Consider the following 26,019-nt stretch of genomic DNA (forward strand, 5'->3'; position numbering starts at 1 on the left):
GGCACTGACAGCTGGGAACTGCCCGCCCCGGGTCCGCCAGGTATCTGTGGTCTTATTGTGTGGTTGCCCAGAGACTATCTACTCCCCCAATTTCCTTTCCTTTTCTGGAGAAGGACAGTTAGAGGCGATAGGCTTAGCATAGTAATTGCAAGTGGCGCCTTAGGAACAATTACTATAAACTGTCATTATCATCCTCACCACCACCATTTATTGAGGGCTTAGTAGGCAGCAAAGCAGGTTTTCCCCTTCTCCTCCATGCACAGTGTCCTATATAAGCTATATCATTTCATAATCTTCCAGGATAGCGTTCCTCAAAGCGCAGTACATGGATGACCTGTGCCAGAATCTCTAGCAAACACTGGACAAGACAGCTCAAGTTACTCAGGTTCTGTGAGTATGGAGCCTGGGAATCTGCTCTTTAACAACACCCCAGCTTTCTTATATGCATCTAAACTAGAGAACACTTATTTACCACACCTGTTTGGAAATGGTGGAAATAGGAGTCTAAGAAAGTTTAAGTAATGTGTTCAATGTCATATCTAGACATGAGCAGAATCCACAGGACCCCAAGTCTGTCTGACTCCAAAGCTCAAGCTCTTAACCCCTGTGCAATACTGCATCTCAGGCGTTTATTTCTGCTCAATCTGTTCTTTGTCAAATTCAGTTATCCCAGCTAGAAGTTCTGTCCGTTTTGTGGGAGCTGCGCCAAGGGAGTCCTTGCTCAAGTAATTGACTGTCTTAAGTTTCCCTGAAAGAAGAACCTGGAACAAGAACTTGGAGACATGGGGTTTATTTGGGAGGCAGTCCCAGATAACAGGAGTGAGATGGCAGAATGAGCAAAAGAGGGAGTAAGACAAGGCCAGTGTAAAGGTTGGGGGGCGGGGGCAGCCATGAACACTGAGGCAGTGTCCCCCTGGGACCTCCTGAGCAGATGGACTGCTTCCCAGAGTCACCCAGAAAGGTGGGAGGACTGTGACATTCCAGCTGCCAGACCACTTTGGTTGAAGGCTGGATCCAGGGGCATTTCCTTCCTCTTTCTCTCTCTCTCTCTCTCCCTCTCTCTCTCTCTCTCTCTCTCTCTCTCACACACACACACACACACACACACACACACACACACACTCTCTCTCTCTCTTACCTACTTCTGGGTGGTACATGTGCCAGATAAGTGAGCTTCCATGACAGTGCCCAATGCCCTGGGGCAGAATTCAGAGAGATGTGCAGACTTCAGGTGGGGTCACAGGAGGTTCAAAATGCTTTTGAAATTGCACGGAACAGCCTCCTGTGGCTTTGGCTGAAGCCAGAGGCAGGCTAAAGGGATGTGACTCACGTACCAATGTTGCCTTCTGATAGATTGAATTCCTTACTGTTTCCGTCAATCAAGAAGATAACACAGGTAGATGATCACATGTCACATAATCCCCAAACCATGTGCTAGAATGTGTGTGGCAAACGGATCCTTTACAAATGGAAGCAAAGTGAAGAAGGTCTGCTTTGACAATCAGACCTAGAAGAAGCCAGAAATCAGTTCTGCTTCCTGATGGAAATGAGGAAAAGCACTTGTCAGATTAAAAGGCAAAAAGCACCAAATATAAGGCACTCACCTGTTCTCTCTCTGTGCTTACATTCTGTCTCTACACTGTGACGGTGGCTCTGCAGAGGGGAGCAGAGCACGCATCACCTTGTAATCAAGTGGCCTTGATCCAGCTCTACCGCTGGCAAGCTCTGTATCGCTGGGCAGCTGACCTCATCCCTCCTAAGGTTGTTGCTGGAACTAAGTATGTCATTTATGGTATATGTTTACCTGTGCCTCACTGGCACCCAAGCATTTGAACATGGTTGGAGAAACAAAGTTACAACCATGCTGATTGGTTTCATTTGAAATTCACACTTGCAAATCTCAAGCAGACATTGAGAACTTCGCAGCCAACTGCACCCCTCTGGTATATTTACTTCCTTAGTTTCTCAATTATTCTTTTGCTCCTTCTTCTCCATCCTCAGACCCCTGTATCTCTCTCCTCTCTACCCTCTTCCCAGACAATGTCCTTGCTTAATACTCCAGAAAGAAAATGAAAGCAGGGAGATGTGGATCTACCACCTTCCCTGCATGAAAAACTCACTCTCTGCCTATGGTTTGTTGTCATCAGAGAAATATCCTTATTCCTTAAAATACATTTGTGCTCTGGACCGCTCTGCTTCCCTGGGACATAGACTCACTCTTTCCTGAGTCATCACTTCCACTGGATCATTCCCAAGACCTCACAAACTTGTGTGCATATCTCCCATCTTTAGAAAATCCTCCTGGTTAATCCCATCACCTCCTCCAAACACCACAGCACATCTCTGCTCCCCTTCACAACAGTTATCTAATTTTGCGTCCTCTTGTTGTTTCCACTTCCTTATCATCTTACTTCCTTCTTCACTGACACCAATTGGACATCTCCCCTGCCAACAGATGAAACTGCTCCTCAGTGTCACCAGGGTCCCTCATGTCACTCAGGGCAAAGAACACATTTCTAGTCTCCTCTTACTCATTCTTTTAGCAGCTTTCAGCATGTTTGACCATTCTCTCCTCAAAACACAATCTTGCCCTCCAGCCCACCAGGAAGCCACTGCCTCTCCTACCCGATGGCCCTGCTGAGTTTCCTAGTGTGAGTCTGCCCATTCTGCTCCAAATCCAACTGTCTGTACCCTCCATGTTATGACAGTAAGGAAAACCTTCTGGGTTCTAGCCATTATCTCTTCGTTGTTACTTTCATCTAGTTCCATAGCTTTGAATATCATGTATATGCCAAATGACTCCCAAAGTTTTCCCTGTAGCTTATCCTCCAGACACTTACTTAATATCCCTACTCGGGTGTCTAGGAGACGTCTCAAACTAACACATTCTGGGTGCTGGTAAAGTTCAGTGTCTTGATCTGTGAAGTGCTTATGTGAACCGGTTCATTTGGTAAAAACTCATCACTGATGATGGCTGTTGCTTTAATGTATATAGTTAATACTTTTAATTAAAAGGCTTACTTTTAAACATTAACATTCCAGAAGAGTGCTGCCAATTGCTTTTTCTGAAAACTTGCTCCTCTAGAATCCCCCAAAGAAACCCAAAATCCCAATATTATTCTTTAAACAAAAATTATTTACATAGGTTTTGGGGAACAGGAGGTATCTGGTTACATGAGTAAGTTGTTTAGTGGTGATCTGTGAGATTTTGGTGCACCCATCACTAGAGCGGTGTACACTGAACCCAATTTGTAGTCTTTTATCCCTCACTCCCAACCCTTCCTTTCCCCTGAGTCCCCAAAGTCCATTGTATCATTCTTATGTCTTTGCATCCAACGTTATTCTTGATTCTTCTTGTTCCATATCTAATTCAATTGTATGTCCCGCTTTCTCTACTGCCAGTCAAATCCCATCCATTTCAGCTGCCTGCTGGCCATCTGGCTGAGCCATCAGCACCTCTACCTGAGTTACTGAACAGTTTCCTACTGGCCTTGTGAGTTCCACTCCAGCCTCTTGTTATGGACTGAATTATGTCTTTCCAGAATTCACAGGTTGAAGCCCTAACCCCAATGTGACTGTATTTGAATATAGGGCTTTTAAAGAGATAATTAAGGTTAAATGAGGTTATAAATATGTGGCCATAATCCAATAGGACTAGTGTCCTTATGAAAAAAGGGAAGAAGCTGGGCACGGTGGCTCACACCTGTAATCCTAGTACTTTGGGAGGCCCAGGTGGGCGGATCACCTGAGGTCAGGAGTTCAAGACCAGCCTGGCCAACATGGTAAAATTCCGTATCTACTAAAAATACAAAAAAAAGGGCTGGGTGCGGTGGCTCATGCCTGAAATCCCAGCACTTTGAGAGGCCGAGGCGGGTGGATCATGAGGTCAGGAGTTCAAGACCAGCCTGGCCAACATAGTGAAACCTCGTCTCTATTAAAAATACAAAGAATTAGCTGGGCATGGTGGTGGGCGCCTGTAATCCCAGCTACTCAGGAGGCTGAGGCAGGAGAATCACTTAAACCCGGGAGGCGGAGTTTGTAGTCAGTGGAGATCGTGTCATTATACTCCAGCCTTGGTGACAGCGCGAGACTCCACCTCAAAAAAAAAAAAAAAAAAAAAAAAAAATTAGCTGGGCGTGGTGGCAGGCGACTGTAATTTCAGCTACTTGGGAGGCTGAGGCAGGAGAATCACTTGAACCCAGGAGGTAGAGGTTGCAGTGAACCAAGATCGCACCACTGCACTTCAGCCTGGGTGACAGAGCGAGACTCTGTCAAAAAAAAAAAAGAGAGAGAGAGAAAAAAGGGAGGAGACACCAGGAGTACACACACAGAGGAAAGGCCATGTGAGCACACAGCAAGAAGGTGGCTGTCTGCAAGCCGAGAAGACAGCCATAAATTGTTTAAGCCACGCAGTCTGTGGCATTCTGTTGTAGCAGCTTCAGCCAGCGAATACACATCCTATTATCCTTTCTGCTCAGAATGTCATCCAGAGTGGACTTAGAAAAGTTGCAATCACATCATGCTACTTCCTCTACTTTCCCCACAGCAAAAATTTAAACTTATCAAAGCTTCAACTTAGGGTGAAATTCAAATGCCTCACCTCTCCTAGCAACCCACACAGTCTCATCCTGCTGAATATTCAACCTCTTCTAAAACTGCTCTCTCTCATAAAACCCCCTGTACCCCAGCCATCTCTGTCTATGCTGCTTGGATGCTTTATGTTTCTACCTTGGAACTTCTGTTCTAGATGTTCCCTGTGCTTGTGCAGGCTTTGCCATAGCTAGCTCCTTCTGATTACTCAGAGGTCAACTGAAAGTCCCCTTTCCATTGAGGCCTGCCCTGACTACCCAATCAAAACAGGTGCCCTCATAACTTTCCAGTATTCATCTGTTTTAGTTTCCACACTGCATAGCACTTAAAAACCACCTGACAATGTTGACGTTACTTTTTTGTTTACAGCCTGTTTACCCACCACCACCTAGAATACAAGTTCCCCCAAGGAAAAGATATTATCTGTTAACCTCTGCATCTGCGCATCTCCGTTTAAAATTATGTCCAGCATATGGGAGGTGCTCAGTAAATATATGTTCAAAAAACCTAATTTGTACAGCCCTGCCATAATGCATAGAGCCCAGCAAAAACAGAAAACATCAGTCTCCCTTGCTTTCTATCACATTCCTCAGTGGTGTGTAGACTTTGAGATATGTTAACAAAGAGTAATTGAGGTTTCAGAAAGCATTGATTGAAAATATGCAGTTATTTCTGCTTCCTTCCAAAATCCCATTTAAATATCAAGAAAGGTTCAAAACGATAGAAATTCACAAGGACAAAGAGAACAGGAGATAAGATGCCAACAGTTGAAAGACATCAGCAAACTTCTGAACCCAAAATGCTGAGACCTAAATGTGTTTGGGTGGCAGGGGATGCCAATGTGTGCTGGACCCCAGAAAGATACAGGAATTGGAGGACCAGATAACTCTAAAAGGAGGGCAAGGGGTAAGACTAAAAAGAGACAGAGTCTCGCTCTGTCACCCAGGCTAGAGTGCAGTGGCACGATCTCGGCTCACTGCAAGCTCCGCCTCCTGGGTTCACGCCATTCTCCTGCCTCAGCCTCCTGAGTAGCTGGGACTACAGGTGCGCTCCACCACGCCCAGCTAATTTTTTGTATTTTTAGTAGAGCCGGGGTTTCACCATGTTAGCCAGGATGGTCTCAATCTCCTGACCTCATGATCCGCCCACTTTGGTCTCCCAAAGTGCTGGGATTACAGGTGTGAGCCACCACACCTGGCCAAAAGAGACTAAACTTTTAACTCAAAGTTCATGAAAGGAACTGTTAGACTTCAAGGGCACTTTTCGCAACACCTCACAGCCAGTTTGGAACCCATTCTAACCCCAGGAGTTAATAGGATTTTTATATCTGTAGATGTCAAACCAGACGTGTTTTCCAAACCTGAAAACTCTTAAAGCACAGCAAAAATATAGATGAAGCATTCAGCAGAAAATGGGGATGCAGTAAAAGTCTGCATACCAGATAATGAGAGTCCCTGTTCCTTCTGCCCATTGTGGTCTCTGGAATCATCCTGGGAGCTGAGCTTATTCTTCCTGAGGCAGGAGACTGAAAGATTCCTAGGTTGAGAAACTGATCCAAGATAAAACAAAACAAAACAAAACAAAACAAAAAAAACCTCCAGACACTCACATTTGAAGAGTATCATGGCAAAATGGCTGGAGTGGGCCTGCTTACCTTACAGTGAAGCCACCAATCCTTCCCTGCCAAACATAATCTAGACACTCACACACCCAAATTCACATACACCCGAAATGCATACACACCCTTCCAAACACATATACAGTCATATAGTACATAATGACATTTTAGTCCATGACAAACCATGCATGTTTGGGACATTGGTCCCATAAGATTATCATACTGCATTTTTACTGTACCTTTTCTGTGTTGAGATATATTTAGATGCACAGATAGTTACCATTGTGTTACAATTGGCGACAGTATTCAGAACAGTAACAAACCATAGAGGTTTGTAGCTTAGGAGCCACAGGCTGTACCACAGAGCCTAGGTGTGTTGTAGGCTATACCACCTAGGTTTGTGTGAGTACAATCTATGATGTTCACACAAAGACAAAATTGCCTAGCGGTATATTTCTCCAAATTTGTCCTCATCATTAAGCAACATGACTATATATGTACACATCCCAAACATACACACACACACATACCCCAAATACCACACACATACTTCAAACATCCCAAACATACACACTCAATTTCAAGCAGTTTTTCCCTTTTTCCTAAAATATGAATGTACAATCAAACCAGATATGTGAATAAACCTCCAAAAACAAAAGATCAAAACCAAAACAAATAGATGGTGGTGAATTGGGGAAGAAGGAAAGCAGGAACTCAAACACTATAATCACAATAGTCAGCTTGAAAAGAAATCACATCCATGAAACAAGAACAGGATTCTTAAAAGGAAACACTTTGAGAATAACAAAGAGTGTCTAGAAATTCAAAATACAATCATAAAAAATCAATACAAGAAATGGTATAAAGAGTTGGGAAAAATCTCTCAAAGTATAACAAAAAGACAACATATATGGGAAGCAAAAGATAATCAAATCAGAGGCTCAATCCAGAGAGTCCAAAATCAGAGGCTCAGAGGAGCAGAGACAATAATGGACAGAAAACCATCAATGATAAAAAGTAATAAAATGTGCCAGAGCTGCAAAACCTGAATCTCTAAAATGAAATGGCCTCTGGATGTGGAGCAGAAGGAATTGACAAAGTCTACTTTAAGGTATATCATTAGAACATTTCAGAACACTAGCAATAGAGAGACGACATTCAGCTAAGGACTTCCTAAGAAACAAATATTTACAACATATCACCTGCAAACAGGAATTAGCTTTAGACTTCTCAACAGCAAACCTGAAAAGCAGAAAGCAATGGAGTAAGGCCTTGATATTCTGAGAAATAATTACTCCTAACCCAAAATTACATAGCCTTATAAATTATTAATCAAAGGTAATAATAAAATGTCTTTATGGCCAGGCGTGGTGGCGCACGCCTGTAATCCCAGCACTTTTGGAGGCTGAGATCAAGAGATCGAGAGCATCCTGGCCAACATGATGAAAACTCGTCTGTACTAAAAATACAAAACTTAGCTGGGTGTTGTGGCATGTGCCTGTAGTCCCAGCTACCCAGGATGCTGAGGCAGGAGAATCACTTGAACCCAGGAGGTGGAGGCTGCAGTGAGCCAAGATCGCGCCACTGCACTTCAGCCTGCTGACAGAGCGAGACTCCGTCTATTTAAAAAAAAAAAAAAAAAAAAAAGTCTTTATATTTTCAGACATATAGAGTCTTAATATTTTGGTGTTCAATGTATCCTTTCCTAGCAAGTTACTGGGAGATGTGTGCCACTAAAATGAGTAAGTAAACCAAGAATAATTTCCAAGAGATCCAAGAGAAAGAGCACCAATCAAAACAGGAAAAGGAAACCCCCCATTTGATGGTAAAAGGAAATCTCTGAAAGATAATTGTACAGCTGGCCTACAGGACAACTAGCTCAGGTTGGTGCAGAAGGAATGCCTTTCCAGAAATAAAACTGATGGTTTGCCTTATGTGTTGGCCTATGTTGTGAAGAGTCCTATAATTTTTTCAGTGTTTGAGAAAAAATTAATGACAAGAACATGGAAAATTAAGCAGATTAAAATAAATAATGAAAGTAATTATTAACTCCAGGAAAAACAAAAGGCTGTACAAGAAAGGAAAAGTTGGCTATAGTATATTCCATGGTTTGGCAGTGAATAGTATTTACATAATAAAAACAATATTAATACAGAATAGTAATTGACCAAAAATTATGACATAATAATGGAAGAATGTGGAACAGGGAAACTTGCATGTGGGCTGTGTCTGCGTGTGGTGGGGGACATATGAGAAGTACATTTATCATCTTCCATTTTAGGAAGTTAATAAATAGTCTAAACTGAATAAGCCAAGAAATAACCAGGTAAGTGTATTTCTTAAAAATATGCAAATAAGGCTAGCGTGGTGGCTTACGCCTGTAATCCCAGCACTTTGGGAGGCTGAGGTGAGCAGATCACTAGGTCAGGAGATCAAGACCATACTGGCTAACATGGTGAAAACCTGTCTCTCTTAAAAATACAAAAAATTAGGCAGGCTTGGTGGCGGGCGCCTATAGTCCCAGCTACTCAAGAGGCTGAGGCAGGAGAATGGCGTGAATCCAGGAGGTGGAGCTTGGAGTGAACTGAGATTGTGCCACTGCACTCCAGCCTGGGCAACAGAGCGAGACTCCGTCTCAAAAAAAAAAAAAGAAGAAAAGGAAATAAATATCACATAAGAAACAGAGGAAAGTGAAAAAAGTAGTTTGCCTCTACAGAGGAAGATCCAAGAATGGGAACATGACATTTGGTATACATTTATTACTTTAGTGAGATTAAAAATTAAATTAAAAATAGAATAAAACAAAACATAAAGTCAATTAATAAATGAGGATATATCATCACAGATAGGTAGAAAGCTGGACCTACCATAGATAAGCTTCAGTTTGAAGAGGCCAAGCATGAATAACTGTAAGTAGATCATATGGAGTCCAAGTGCATGAAGCTGAAAGTCTCCTCACCTTTCATGCTCACCTCTTGCCAAATCATCATAACAGTAAAAATAACAGCTAACATTGAGGGTGTACTGTGAACAGAGAATAGTGCCAAGCAATTTCCTAACAAGCTAATTCCTTTCTCCACCGCTTAGTGAGAACAAGATTTTATCATTTCACCTTTTTCAAATGAGTAAACCAAGGCCCAAAAAGGATAAATAACTGATCCAGGGGCTGCACAATTCTCTCTTGTCCCTGAATAAGAAAGGAATGGAAAGAAGAAACTGTACCTGGTGTTCGGTCTTTCCAAAAAATAAATGGCCAGAGGCTTGCAATTTTAAAGCCTTGGGAAAACTTGGTGAAAGACTAAGCTGACTTAGACTGGAAAAAGTGAGGCCGCCATGAATCAGGGGTGGTGGGTGGTGCGACGACGCACTAAAGAAACAAAAAGCCCAGGCTGCTTAAAGCCAGACACAAATCTGTCCAATCATTTAGGGGGAAATTGCCAAGCTTGAAGCATTTATAAATCACCCCCAAACTAATCAGCCATTTAAGGACAATCCCATAAAAATATAAAAGGGACCACAGCAGGCTGCTCTTGAGAGATAAATGGCTTTGCAGCCTCATCTGGGGTATGCAAATTTAAGGATATCAGCAGGCATTTTCTGAATGATAACTTGGTTTATTTTTGATGGCAGCTCATTGGAAAACAGAGTTGAAAACCTGGAGAGAATTCTCAGGCTCTGAGGTGAGCTATGTGTCAGAGCAGTTCCAGTGTAGCTTTTCTAAGAAACCCTTGTGCTGTGAGCTTGGAAGGCAGACAGGGAGTCAAGGACCTCAGCTTTGGGTCTGGCACTAGAATGCAGTCGGTGAAACCAGGTGACTATAAAAGCCACTGCTGAGACATGTCCTTTCTTTCATCTTGGTGTCTCTTGAATTTTTGTCTCTCTTCTCTCAGTGCCATCATCCTAATGCAAGGTAGAGGGTTTCAACATTTTAGGGCTGGCTGGAATTGTCAGTGTTACTGAGTTTCTTCCATTCCAAACTGGGGAGCAGAGACCCAGTGCAGTGGGTTAAATGACAGGCCCTCAAAAGGTATGACCATTTTTAATCCCCAGAATCAGTGAATATGGCCTTATTGGAGAAAGTCTTCCCATACAGGCAGGACACCTGTAATCCCAACACTTTAGGAGGCCAAGGCAGGCAGATCACGAGGTCAGGAGATCGAGACCATCCTGGCTAACACGGTGAAACCCATCTATACTAAAAAATACAAAGTGTACCACATGGTGGCACGACCTGTAGTTCCAGCTACTCGGGGAGGCTGAGCAGGAGAATCAGCACCAGGAGGCAGAGGCTGCAGTGAGCCAGATCATGGTGACCCAGCCTGGTGACAGAGTGAGACTCTGTCTCAAAAAAAAAAAAAAAAAAGAAAGAAAAAAGAAAAAAAAGAAAGTCTTCACATATAATTAAGAATCTGGAGATGACATAATCATGGATTATCTGGGTGGTCTCTAAATCCATAAGTGGCTGGGCATGGTGGCTCATGCCTGTAATCCCAGCACTTTGGGAGGCTGAGGGGCGTGGATCACAAGGTCAGGAGTTTGAGACCAGCCTGGCCCACAGGGTGAAACCCCATCTCTACTAAAAATACAACAATTAGCTGGATGTAGTGGCACACACCTGTAATCCCAGCTACTCAGGAGGCTGAGGCAGGAGAATTGCTTGAACTCAGGAGGCAGAGGTTGCAGTGAGCCAAGATCATGCCACTGCACTCCATCGTGGGCAAAAGAGCAAGACCTCATCTCGGGGGAAAAAAATAATAATAATTAAATCCAATAAGTGTCCTTATAAGAGACAGACGAGAAGAAGGTAAATAGAAGAAGGCCATGTGAAGATAGGGGCAGAGATTGGAGTGATGCGGCCACAATCACCTGGAGCCCCCAAAAGCTGGAGGAAGCAAGGATGGATTCTCTCCTCCAGCCTTTGCAGGGAGTGTGTCCCTGTTGATGTCCTGATGTTGGACTTCTAGCCTTCAGAATAGTGAGAGAATAGATTTCTGTTGCTTTAAGCCGCCTGGTTTATGGAAGAGTTTTAGGGCTCCAAACAACTGATATAGTTCCCTAATTTTAGAAAAGGAAAATGGGAAACAGAGAGTGCTATCTGAAAGTCGCACAGCTTCTTGGTGATGGTTAATGGACCTGGTTTGACTTTGAGTGAGTTGCTTAACTGACTTACCTCAGTGTTTTCATCTAGAAAATCGAGATAACCCCATCTGCCTAATAAGGGTGTCTTAATGACCAAATGGAAGAAGAGATGCCAAACCCTATCACATTGCCTGGCCTGGAGCAACTGAGGACAATAGCATTGCCTAAATCTCCATTTTTATTTATTGGACAAGCTGCTTCATTCTATCAGTCCACTGCACAATTCATTCCAAAACTCCTTCCTTAAATGCCACTCTAGACCCATGAAATGCTCTGAAAATGGCTCCTACTGCCTGTCAGATTCATTCACCCCACATACATGGTGCTGGCATCAGCCATGGGCTGTGTCATGTGTTGGCACTGGGGTTTCAGGGGTAAGCAAGACGACAGCATGTCACCTCACCAGCTGTTGCCCACTTACTAGCTGTGCCCATCCAGTGACTAGTTGGTGTCACAGGTGAGACAGGAAGTGTCTGAACAGGGAGGAGATCAAGCAGATGCTGAGCCTGGGGACTTGGTTCTGTTTCATTCCCAAAGCACACCAAGAAATTTCATGCTTTTAGGCCAGTGATGCTTAACAGGGGTGGGTGGGTAGATTTTTTCTCCCATGGAACATTTGGCAAGATCTGGAGACATTTTGATGTCACATAGATAGGGGCTGGGCAGGGGGGGAGCAGGAGGTGTTTCTGGCACTACTGAGTAGAAGCCAAGGATATTACCAAACATCCTACAATGCACAGGACAGCTTCCCACAATAAAGAATTCTCCTGCCCTAAATGTCAGTCATCCTGAGCCTGAGAAACCCCACGGTAGGCCCAACAGAATCCCTGCTCAAACACAAGAAGACAGTGATAAATCAGCCTAGGATATTGCGGTGATGAAGCCATGGGAACACATCCCATAAGTGACCATAACTATATGTCATGCTTTTTTCTCAGCAAATGACCTGCCCCTGGGGGACCTGGGAACAGATATATTGTACTGGCGGGGCCACTTGTGAGACTGGGCTCAGCTTGATCCCATGGACACACATAGGGACCAGAAGAAGGCAAAGGGCTGCCTGGTAATGAGTGCCCCATCTCAGTCTCGCCAGTTGCCTCTCTTTAAGACCCACTCAAGGGTTCCAAGATGGCAGATTCAGAACAGCTCCAGTCTACAGCTCCCAGCATGAGCGATGGAGAAGATGGGTGATTTCTGCATTTCCAACTGAGGCACCAGGTTCATCTCAGTGGGGCTTGTTGGACAGTGGGTGCAGCCCATGGAGTGTGAGCCAAAGCAGGGTGGGGCATCATCTCAGCCGGGAAGCACAAGGGGTCAGGGAATTCCCTTTCCTAGCCAAGGGAAGTCATGACAGATGGTACCTGGAAAATTGGGACACTCCCACCCTAATACTTTGCTTTTCCAATGGTCTTAGCAAATGGCACACCAGGAGATTATATCCCATGCCTGGCTTGGAGGGTCCCACACCCACGGAGCTTTGTTCACTGCTAGCACAGCAGTCCAAGATTGAACTGCAAGGCAGCAGTGAGGCTGGGGGAGGGGCGTCTGCCATTGCTGAGGCTTGAGTAGGTAAACAAAGAACTGGGCAGAGCCCACCACAGCTCAGGGAGGCCTGCCTGCCTCTGTAGACTCCATCTCTGGGGGCAGGGCATAGCTGAACAAAAGGCAGCAGAAACCTGCAGACTTAAATGTACCTGTTTGACAGCTTCGAAGAGAGTAGTGGTTGTCCCAAAATGGACTTTGAGATCTGAGAATGGACAGACTGCCTCCTCAAGTGGGTCCCTGACCCCCAAGTAGCCTAACTGGGAGACACCTCCCAGTATGGGCCAACTGACACCTCATACAGCTGAGTGTCCCTCTGAGATGAAACTTCCAGAGGAAGGAACAGGCAGCAACATTTGCTGTTCTGCAATGTTTGCTGTCACGCAGCCTCCACTGGTGATACCCAGACAAACAGGGTCTGGACTGGACCTCTAGCAAACTCTGACAGACCTTCAGCTAAGGCTCCTGACTGTTAGAAGGAAAACTAACAAACAGAAAGGACATCCACACCAAAACCCCATCTGTAGGTCACCATCATCAAAGACCAAAGGTAGATAAAACCACAAAGGTGGGGAGAAACCAGAGCAGAAAAGCTGAAAATTCTAAAAATCAGAGCACCTCTTCTCCTCCAAAGGAATGCAGTTCCTCGCCAGCAATGGAACAAAGCTGGATGGAGAATGACTTTGACAAGTTGACAGAAGTAGGCCGCAGAAGATCAGTAATAACAAACTTCTCCGAGCTAAAAGAGGATGTTTGAACCCATCGCAAAGAAGATAAAAATCTTGAAAAAAGATTAGATGAATAGCTAACTATAATAAACAGCATAGAGAAGACCTTAAATGACCTGATGGAGCTGAAAACCATGGCACAAGAACTACATAATGCATGCACAAGCTTCAGTAGCCAATTCGATCAAGTGGAAGAAAGGGTATCAATGATTGAAGATCAGACTAATGAAATGAAGGGAGAAGAGAAGTTTAGAGAAAAAAGAGTAAAAATAAATGAACAAAGCCTCCAAGAAATATGGGACTCTGTGAAAAGACCAAATCTACATCTGATTGGTGTACCTGAAAGTGACGGGGAGAATGGAACCAAGTTGGAAAACACTCTGCAGGATATTATCCAGGAGAACTTCCCCAACCTGGTAAGTCAGGCCAACATTCAAATTCAGGAAATACAAAGAACTCCACAAAGATACTCCTCAAGAAGAGCAACTCCAAGACACATAATTGTCAGATTCAGATTCACCAAAGTTGAAATGAAGGAAAAAATCTTAAGGGCAGCCAGAGAGAAAGGTCGGGTTACCCCAAAGGGAAGCCCATCAGACTAACAGCGGATCTCTCAGCAGAAACTCTATAAGTGAGAAAAGAGTGGGGACCAATATTCAACATTCTTAAAGAAAATAATTTTCAACCCAGAATTTCATATCCAGGCAAATTAAGCTTCATAAGTGAAGGAGAAATAAAAACCTGTACAGACAAGCAAATGCTGACAGATTTTGTCACCACCAGGCCTGCCTTACAAGAGTTCCTGAAGGAAGCACTAAACATGGAAAGGAACAACCAGTACCAGCCACTGCAAAAACATGCCAAATTGTAAAGATCATTGATGCTAGGAAGAAATTGCATCAACTAATGAGCAAAATAACCAGCTAACATCATAATGACAGGATCAAATTCACACATAACAATATTAACCATAAATGCAAATGGGCTAAATGCTCCAATTAAAATACACAGACTGGCAAATTGGATGAAGAGTCAAGACCTATTAGTGTGCTGTATTCAGAAGACCCATCTCATGTGCAGAGACACACATAGGCTCAAAATAAAGGGATGGAGGAAGATCTACCAAACAAATAGGAAAAAAAAAAAAAAAAAAAAAAAAGCAAGGGTTGCAATCCTAGTCTCTGATAAAACAGGCTTTAAACCAACAAAGATCAAAAGAGACAAAGAAGGCCATTACATAATGGTAAGAGGATCAATTCAACAAGAAGAGCTAACTATCCTAAATATATATGCGCCCAATACGGGAGCACCCAGATTCATAAAGCAAGTCCTTAGAGACCTACAAAAGAGACTTAGACTCCCATACAATAATAATGGGAGACTTTAACACCCCACTGTCAACATCAGACAGATCAACAAGACAGAAAGTTAACAAGGATATCCAGGAATTGAACTCAACTCTGCACCAAGCGGACCTAATAGACATCTACAGAACTCTCCACCCCAAATCAACAGAATAGACATTCTTCTCAGTACCACATCACACTTATTCCAAAACTGACCACATAGTTGGAAGTAAAACACTCCTCAGCAAATGTAAAAGAACAGAAATTATAACAAACTGTCTCTCAGACCACAGTGCAATCAAATTAGAACTCAGGATTAAGAAACTCACTCAAAACCGCACAACTACATGGAAACTGAACAACCTGCTCCTGAATGACTACTGGGTACATAACGAAATGGAGGCAGAAATAAAGATGTTCTTTGAAGCCAATGAGAACAAAGACACAACATACCAGAATCTCTGGGACACATTTAAAGCAGTGTGTAGAGGGAAATTTATAGCACTAAATGCCCACAAGAGAAAGCAGGAAAGATCTAAAATTGACACCCTAACATCACAATTAAAAGAACTAGAGAAGCAAGAGCAAACACATTCAAAAGCTAGCAGAAGGCAAGAAATAACTAAGATCAGAGAAGAACTGAAGGAGATAGAGACACAGAAAATCCTTCAAAAAAAATCAGTGAATCCAGGAGCTGGTTTTTTGAAAGGATCAACAAAATTGATAGAATGCTAGCAAGACTAATAAAGAAGAAAAGAGAGAAGAATCAAATAGATGCAATAAAAAATGATAAAGGGGATATCACCACCAATCCCACAGAAATACAAACTACCATCAGAGAATACTATAAACACCTCTATGCAAATAAACTAGAAAATCTAGAAGAAATGGATAAATTTCTAGACACATACACCCTCCCAAGACTAAACTAGGAAGAAGTTGAATCCCTGAATAGACCAATAACAGGCTCTGAAATTGTGGCAATAATTAATAGCCTACCAACCAAAGAAAGTCCAGGACCAGATGGATTCACAGCCAAATTCTACCAGAGGTACAAAGAGGAGCTGGTACCATTCCTTCTGAAACTATTCCAATCAATAGTAAAAGAGGGAATCTTCCCTAACTCATTTTATGAGGCCAACATCATCCTGATATCAAAGCCTGGCAGAGACACAACAAAAAAAAAAGAATTTTAGACCAATATCCCTGATGAACATCGATGCAAAAATCCTAAATAAAATACTCGCAAACCGAATTCAGCAGCACATCAAAAAGCTTATCCACCACGATCAAGTGAACTTCATCCCTGGGATGCAAGGCTGGTTCAACATACACAATCAATAAATGTAATCCATCATATAAACAGAACCAAAGACAAAAACCATATGATTATCTCAATAGATGCAGAAAAGGCCTTTGACAAAATTCAACAGCCCTTTATGCTAAAAACTCTCAATAAACTAGGTATTGATGGGACATATCTCAAAGTAGTAAGAGCTATTTATGACAAACCCACAGCCAATATCAAACCGAATGGGCAAAAACTGGAAGCATTCCCTTTGAAAACTGGCACAAGACAGGGATGCCCTCTCTCACCACTCCTTATTTAACATAGTGTTGCAAGTTTTGGCCAGAGCAATCAGGCAGGAGAAAGAAATGCAAGGTATTCAATTATGAAAAGAGGAAGTCAAATTGTTCCTGTTTGCAGATGACATGATTGTATACTTAGAAAACCCCATTGTCTCAGCCCCAAATCGCCTTAAGTTGATAAGCAACTTCAGCAAAGTCTCAGGATACAAAATCAATGTGCAAAAATCACAAGCATTCCTATTCACCAATAACAGACAAATGGAGAGCCAAATCTTGAGTGAACTTCCATTCACAATTGCTTCAAAGAGAATAAAATACCTAGGAATCCAACTTACAAGGGATGTGAAGGACCTCTTCAAGGAGAACTACAAACCACTGCTCAATGAAATAAAAGAGGACACAAACAAATGGAAGAACATTCCACACTCATGGATAGGAAGAATCAATATCATGAAAATGGCCATACTGCCCAAGGTAATTTATAGATTCAATGCCATCCCCATCAAGCTACCAATGGTTTTCTTCACAGAATTGGAAAAAACTACTTTAAAGTTCATATGGAACCAAAAAAGAGCCCTCATTGCCAAGGCAATCCTAAGCCAAAAGAACAAAGCTGGAGGCATCCTGCTACCTGACTTCAAACTATACTACAAGGCTACTGTAACCAAAACAGCATGGTACTGGTACCAAAACAGAGATATAGACCAATGGAATAGAACAGAGCCCTCAGAAATAATACCACACATCTACAACCACCTGATCTTTGGCAAACCTGGCAAAAATAGGAAATGGGGAAAGGATTCCCTATTTAATAAATGGTGCTGGGAAAACTGGCTAGTCATATGTAGAAAGCTGAAACTGGATCCCTTCCTTACACCTTACACAAAAATTAATTCAAGATGAATTAAAGACTTAAATGTTAGACCTAAAACCATAAAAACCCTAGAAGAAAACCTAGGCAATACCATTCAGGACATAGGCATGGGCAAGGACTTCATGACTAAAACACCAAAAGCAATGGCAACAAAAGTCAAAATTGACAAATGGGATCTAATTATACTAAAGAGCTTCTGCACAGCAAAAGAAATTACCATCAGCAGGAACAGGCAACCTACAGCATGGAAGAAAATTTTTGCAATCTACCCATCTGACAAAGGGCTAATATCAAGAATCTACAAAGAACTTAAACACATTTACAAGAAAAAATCAAACAACCCCATCAAAAAGTGGGAGAAGGATATGAACAGACATTTCTCAAAAGATGACATTTATGCAGCCAACAGCCACGTGAAAAAATGCTCATCATCACTGGCCATCAGAGAAATGCAAATCAAAACCACAATGAGATACCATCTCACACCAGTTAGAATGGCAATCATTAAAAAGTCAGGAAACAACAGATGCTGGAGAGGATGTGGAGAAATAGGAACGCTTTTACGCTGTTGGTGGGAGTGTAAACCAGTTCAGCCATTGTGGAAGACAGTGTCGCGATTCCTCAAGGATCTAGAACTAGAAATACCATTTGACCCAGCCATCCCATTACTGGGTATATACCCAAAGGATTATAAATCATGCTGCTATAAAGACACATGCACACGCATGTTTATTGTGGCACTATTCTCAATAGCAAAGACTTGGAACCAACCCAAATGTCCATCAATGATAGACTGGATTAAGAAAATGTGGCACATATATACCATGGAATTCTATGCAGCCATAAAAAAGGATGAGTTCATGTCCTTTGTAGGGACATGGATGAAGCTGGAAACCATCATTCTGAGCAAACTATCACAAGGACAGAAAACCAAACACTGCATGTTCTCACTCATAGGTGGGAATTGAACAATGAGAACACTTGGACACAGTGTGGGGAACATCACACACCGGGATCTGTCTTGAGTTTGGGGGAGGGGGAGGATTAGCATTGGGATAAATATCTAATGCAAATGATGAGTTAATGGGTGCAGCACACCAACATGGCACATGTATACCTATGTAACAAACCTACACATTGTGCACATGTACCCTAGAACTTAAAGTATAATAATAATAATAATAATAAAAGACCCACTGAAATCAGGATTAAGAAATAACCATTGGCTTGAGGCGATGTAATCTGGAAAGTGCTAATCCACATTTAGCCAGGGATACGTTGTCTGGCATAAACCACTTCCCCACATTTTGTGAAATGAAACCCTAAAAAAACAGATACCTCCTCCATCTGATCTACCTTGTAGGGCAAGGAAGGCTGAATTAAGGCATCTGGTCTTTCTGGATGGCACATCAAATAATATTGGATTCAAAACCAGAGAGAAAGCTGTTTCCTTGTTAATTCTCTTTCAGTTCTTTTGAAGAAATAGCCTCAGAATCATGTAAATGGATCCTGGAAAACTTCAGTAATATTTGCCATTTCTTTTTCAAACAGAAGCTTGGACCTGTGGCTCAGAGCCCTCAGACAACAGTATTTAAACATCAATTTGAACATCAATATTTGGTTTTCATAGCATAATTTTTTAACTGTTACTGCTATCTATTGTTTTTTTAAGTGGCTATGTAGGAATTATTCCAGGGATATGAAGGTGGTTCAATATTAAGAAATCATTAAGTTATAAGAAAATATCATATAATCAAATCAATAATGTATTTTACATTGTTAAATTTAGAAAATACTCCTAATAAAAACACTAGCTAAAATAAAAACAAAAATAACCTACTTTGCCAAGAACAGCATATGTAATTTTTTAACTTTGTTAATTTGTGTTTTGAAATAATTTTGAACTTATAAGAGTTGAAAAATAGCATAAAGAATTCTTATATACTTTATATTCTGATTCCCCAAATGCTAACCTCTTACATATCCCTAGTACTATTAACAAAAATCCGGAAATTTACACTCATAAAATGCTATTTTCTAGTTTATAAGCCTGATTCTAACCTCACCAATTGTCCCATTGGTATCCTTTTTCTGGTACAGGATCTAACTCAGGATCAAATGCCTCATTGACGTGTCATGTTTCGTTATTCTCATTTAAACTGGAACACATTCTCAGCTTTTCTTTTTAAAAACTTTTTAAAACTTAAATACATTTTTTGCGAAAAGGATATCGCACATGCGAGTATGTGAGTATGCAAGTTTATAGCAGCACAATGCACAGTTGCAAAAATATGGAACCAACCCAAATACCCATCAATCAATGAGTGGATAAAGAAAATGTGAGAGAGATATATATATTTTTTATATGAATGATGGAATACTAATCAGCCATAAAAATGAATGAATTAATGGCATTCGCTGCAACCTGGATGGAATTGGAGACCATTATCCTAAGTGAAGCAACTCAGGAATGGAAAACCAAACATTGTGTGTTCTCACTCATAAGTGGGAGCTGAGCTATGAGGATGCAAAGGCATAAGAATGACACAATGGACTTTGGGGACTTAGAGGGGAAAGGTGGGAAGGGGATAGGGATAGAAGACCACAAATTGGGTTCAGTGTATACTTCTTGGGTGATGGGTACAACAAAATCTCACCAATCACCACTAAAGAACTTATTCATGTAACCAAATACCACCTGTTTCCCCAAAACCTATGGGAAAAAATTTTTTTAAATTAAACACACCTTTTTGAGAGTAGTTTTAGGTTCACAGCAAAATTGATCAGAGAATTCTCATATATTCCCTGCCCCTTCCCAGGCATAGTGTTCCCTGTTATCAACAGCCCCCACCAGAGTGGTCTATTTGTTACAATGGATGAGCCTACATCAATTTGTACATGAGTAGCACCCAAAGTCCGTGGTTTACATGAGGATTCACTCTTGGTGTTGTACATTTCATGGCTTTGGACAAATATATAATGACATGTATTTATCACTATAGTATCATACAGAGTAGTTTCATTGCCCTAAAAAATCCTCTGTGCTCCACCTCTGCCCTCCTTCTAACCCCTGGCAACCACTGATGCTTTTACTACCTCCACAGTTTTGCCTTTTCCAGAACATCATGTAGCTGGAATCATATAGTATGTAGCCATTTCAGATTGGCTTCTTTCACTTAGTAATATGCACTTAAAATTCTTCCACATCTTTTCATGGCCTGACAGCACTTTTTTTTAGTGCTGAATAGTATTCCATTGTTTGATTGTACCACAGTTTGTCCATTCACTTACTAAAGGCCGCCTTGGTTGCTTCAAAGTTTTGGCAAATATCAAAGAGTACAACTGCTGGCTCATATGGTTAATAGTATGTTTACTTTTGCAAGAAACTGCCAAACTGTCCCAAAATGGCTATACCATTTTGCATTACCACTAGCAATGAATGAGAGTTCCTTTTGCTCCACATCCTTGCTAGCATTTGGTGTTATCAGTGTTCCAAATACTTGCAAAAGACATCTTCACTTCTTACTTGGCATATTTATTTTCTTATTGTTGCACTTTAAGAATTCTTCATATATCCAGAAAACAGTCTTTTATCAGATATGTCTTTTGCAAATATTTTCTCCCAGTCTGTGGCTTATCTTCTCATTCTTTTGACGTTGTCTTTTGCAAAATAGAAATCTTTATCTTTAATGCCGTTCAGCTAATTATTTCTTTCCTGGACTGTGCCTTTAGTGTTGTAACTAAAAAGCCATTGTCATGTCCAAGGTCCTCTAGATTTTCTCCTGTTCTCTTCCAGGAGTTTTATAGTTCTGCATTTCATAGCATAATATTTACTTTCACAGTTGCCTCCAAAATAAATGTCAATTAACATCTATTTTCCACTGACAGTTGCAACTTAGTTTTTTTCTTGTGCATGCCAATTTATGAATAAATTTATTTTTTAAATATTAATTAATAGCAAAGGCAGCAAGTGGCTGCATAAAAACATGACATGGAATAGAGATGACTCAAGTTTGGAGGAACATAATTATAGGAGGTGGGATCTTCTGCCAATAGAATGAAAGCAGAGCATTATAAAGAAGGCTTAAATGGCCTCTCCCTATAGCCTGGGAGCTTCTGAGTTCTCTAGTAACCAAGCAGGGGGTTTTTACTTGAGCCAGGCATCGGAGGAAGATGGAGCTAGAAAAAGCATACATACATTTAGGGAATTAAAGAAGAACCTGAGCCAAGACCTAGGGTTCTTTCTTCATACAAGGTGTTGGGGGCCAACTTAAAGGAACAAAAAGGCTCTTGCAAATAAACTCAGCTCTGAACCAGAAATGTAAGCTGGACTTAGGCACCACTTGCCCTCAAACCTAGCACACTTGGTCAGTGCACAACCTGAACAATCATACCAGGAGCCCTGTCAAAAGCAATCAGCATTCATTTGACTGTACAAAAGTACTACAAATGGAGGAAACAAAGTAAGACTAAGCAAACTTGATTGCTCATGAGCTCAGCATAGCTGGAGCTGAGTATTCAATCTATAACCTTGTAAATGTCGTCCTTCTAAACATTGTGTGTGGGACTTTTGTACCTGGGGCTGAAATGGCAAACATGTTTAAGCGGCATACCTATGAACTGGCAATGGCTATTTGAAACTCTTTTTAATAAGGTCTGTGGGACCACATCTACATTTACAGTTCTGATTGATTAGTTAAATCTGCTCTAGAAATGGGATTAGGGAGGGGCAGTACCTGGACCATGTACCTGTAGGGGCCTACGTAGGAGCGTCACTATCTGCTCAGCACAGTAACAGGAAGCTATAAGACTAAAGGGAAAAGGGATTTGTTGGAAAAGGATTCCAGACCGACCATACCTCTTCCTGACATACCTCTGGCCCCCACACTTCCATTTCTGAGGAGTTCTATCTCATCTTTTGGCCCAAACACCATCTCCTCCACAAAGAGTTTCCTGACCCTCTCAGATGGGCGATCTCCTCTCATTCTTATTCCCATCATCCATCTCACAATCACTTGAGATGTGGTAGACGAAGTTCTGTCTATCCACCTTGATCTCAGTTTTAACCTGGGTTCTAGGAATAGAATTCAAGGGTCCCTGAACTTAGATGCAAAACAAACCTACACCTCCACTTTCACTGACATCTAACAGAAGTTGAGCATAGCCTTCAGTTACAATTAAAGGCAACAGGTATCTGTGACTTCCCCATTAATAGAAAAAGCATATTTTATACATCATAATTATTATAGATATATCAAAATATTATTTATACAATTTTAAATCTGAAATTAGCTATTAGCTCTATCATTAACTGAGTTATTAAAGGCATTAAGAACCATATTCACTAATACATCAAAATTTTAAAAAATCTTTTGATAATTGCCAGTATAATTGGTTTCCTTTGTGACTCTGCCATTTCATGCATTTTCTCAGCTTTATTGAGGCACAATAGATGGGATGGTTTCAATCTGCATCCCCACCCAAATCTCACGTTCAATTGTCATTCCCAATGTTGGAGGTAGAGCCTAGTGCGAGGTGATTGGATCGTGGGGGCAGTTTCTCATGAATGGTTTAATACCATCCCTGTTGGTACTATCGTGGTGATAGTAAGCTCTCATGAGATCTGGTTGTTTAAAAGTGTGTAGCACCTCCCTGACTCTTTTGCTCCTGCTCCCGCCATGTAAGATGCCTCACTCCCTCTTTGCCTTCTGCTATGATTGTAAGCTTCGTGAGGCCTCCCCAAAAGCAGATGCTGCCATGTTTCCCGAACAGCCTGTAGAACTGTGAGCCAAATAAGCCTTTTTTTGTTCTTTTAACAAATTACCTAGTCTCAGGGATTTCTTTATAGCAATGCAAGAATGGACTAATAGACAAAAATTTTATGTATTTAAGGTATAAAATGTGATGTTTTGATATACATATACATTGTACAATCATTACCACAATCAAGCTAATTAATGCCTCCATCACCTCATGTGGTTACCTCTTTGTGGTAAGATCTACTCTTCGCAAATTTCAAGCACACATTATTGCTAACTACAGATCTCACTTATGTCTGGGATCTAAAAAAGTCAAACTCATAGAAATAGAGAGGAGGGCAGTTGCAAGCAATTGGGGGTTGGAGAAATGAGATGACATTGGTCAAAGGGTACAAACTTTCAATTATAAGACAAATAAGCTCTGGCAACCTAATGAACAGCAGGGTGCCTATCATTACATAGTTTTTAAAACAGTGTTCTGAGAAGGAAGCCCAGGTCTTCATCAAATAGCTAAAGGGATCCATGGCATACAATAGATTAAAAACCACCTCTGTCCTCCCCAGTAGCCCAGAGGGTGAGCTCTCTGACTTGAGGACAAAGTCCAGGCCTCACTCACCTTTAAACTGCTGGCACCCAGCACAGTGCCTGGCACATAATAGATGCTTAATAAGCAGTCCCTAATAGGCTGCTCATCGCATCTCTGCTAGCAGAGTACAGTGAGGTTTGTGCCACTGAGGTAAGTACAAAAAGCTGCATTTTAGAGACAGACTGGGTTTTCTTAGCCAGTTCAGTCCTGGAGAGAACTGACTATATCTACTGCCTCTCACTCCTCCTTACTGATCTGTGCCCACATGTATCCATTTCGGTGTGGAAGTATCTGCTCTCCTGCTAACAGCAAGGCCCAGTTTGATGTTTGATGTCTGTGTTAGAGAAGGACAGTTGGACCCCTTTCCAGAACCTACATGAGGACTCCACCCAGGAGCTGCAGTGAGATTCTGAGGGTGCTGACCGGCCAAGTGGATATGTTCAGTGCCCTCCAGAAGGCATGTGAATCACTGCTGCCCCACAGCTGTCAGGTTGCAAATTTCTCCGTACTCTTGGTAGTCTCTCCTTGATTTTTGGCTGCTTTCATTATTTAGCTCTAAGTCTCCTCTCAGACGACAAGAACAACCAATAGTTAATGTCATGACTCAGAAAACATGGCCAGGGCCAACCAGATACCCAAAACTGACTGTACCAGGGGATGGTTTGTAACAAACCCATCTGTCCTGCAACGGGAGCAAGCGGGACTCAGGAGAAGCTTCACTGTGGTGTGCAGCAGGCAGCAAGGCATGGCCTCACTCTGAATGCACTCCGCTTCTTTCTATAAATTTCCTTCTTATTTTAGCATTACTCTGATTGGCTAATGAGATGTCAAAAGCATGAGGTTAATCAATGCGAATCATAACCTAAGCTGTGCTTACATTGCAATAGCCTTCACCGCCATCACCAAAAATATAGGCTCTCTCCACAATAAACACTTTTTATAATACCAGTAAGACCACTCCAGGGAGTGTTGTTATCATGAAATAATCATGGCCCTGTGGGACTCAGCCTGGCTGTGTTTCATGCCTCATAATGCTGGGTAGGGGGGGATAGAGGAGGGGAGAAAGGAGGGCAGAGGTAAGGGGTGATTATATCAAAATAACGGCACCCCCTATTGTGCCCTTTTGCTTAAAGCTTCAGATACCTCAGCTGAGAACATGTGCCTGTGAATTGTACCAGGTTGAACTGCTGTGACTTTTGTGCATACAGCCATCTGCATTCATGTATTTTTAATGGGCCACTTTGGGGCTGTCAACCTGCAAACAAAACTTAGGTTAGGTTTTGAATCCTGGTCAACAATATTGAATTCTAGCTCTTGGTTAGTCCTCCTCACCAACTTCTCTTGCAAGAATTGCTAACAAAATTGAAGTTGTAAGAAAAACAAGAAGAAAATGCAGAATCTTGCATCTCACATTCACAAAAGGGTCCCGACAATGGAAGGATGTGAGAGGTCTCCAGGGTTGGTGACTCAGCCCATTTGACTTGATTTGGACTCATTTTGATTACATGTGAATTTCCTTCCCTGATTGCCAATGTGAATTTTTGGATACTGTGGCACATTAATCAGGTTTACATGGTAGATAGCTGCACGGGTGGTTCATATCTATCCATAATAATGCAAAATGACAGCCAAAAGCAAAGACAGAGGCTTGTGAAAACTGCTGTTAAGATGTATGGTTTTAAGGAATATGGCATGTTTGTATAATATATATTCTGCTAGTAATAATGACTTAGTGAATGAAAGCAATTGTTTACCAAAAATGACTTCTGAACTTATTTAGATTTTCTCCACACATTCTGTGAGGCCGAGAATGCCATATTTCCTTCCAGATGCATTACAACTTTGAACATGTATAGAATCAAACGTAAGTTTTTCAAGTGAAGGTAATTTTATAGCCTAAATAGACCAAGAGTTTGCTTTCTCATAACAGCTAAACTATTTAAGGGGTTAAGCTGATGGTTTGTTTTATGGTGATGGTCGTTTAATTTCAGTCTGTATTATAAGGAAGTCTTGATATGGTTCAGGTGCAAAGGCAATTATGTCCATTTCTCCTCCTACCATAAAGGAACTACACAAAAAAAACCCAAAGAAATCAATCGAAACCAATACTTATTTGAGGCAATTTTCCTCTTTTCAATTCTTTAACATTAATTCAGAATGGTATCAAAGTTACAAGAGTCAAATTGGACTCTGAAACACCAAGAAAATTATTTTTCAAAAACATGTATGCTCAGTGGGCAGGGAAGT

At 41.6% G+C, this 26,019-nt stretch overlaps 1 long non-coding RNA gene across 1 annotated transcript; it reads left to right on the forward strand.

Moving 5' to 3' along the window:
* Positions 1 to 7,870: 7,870 nt before the first annotated feature.
* Positions 7,871 to 25,654, forward strand: LOC108584371. The gene is made up of 2 exons (XR_002520341.2): positions 7,871 to 8,534; positions 25,553 to 25,654. It is a non-coding gene; the product is annotated as an uncharacterized LOC108584371 (long non-coding RNA).
* Positions 25,655 to 26,019: the final 365 nt, after the last annotated feature.

This window comes from Papio anubis, chromosome 2 (genome assembly GCF_008728515.1).
Source record: "Papio anubis isolate 15944 chromosome 2, Panubis1.0, whole genome shotgun sequence".
NCBI classification, from domain to species: Eukaryota; Metazoa; Chordata; class Mammalia; order Primates; family Cercopithecidae; genus Papio; species Papio anubis.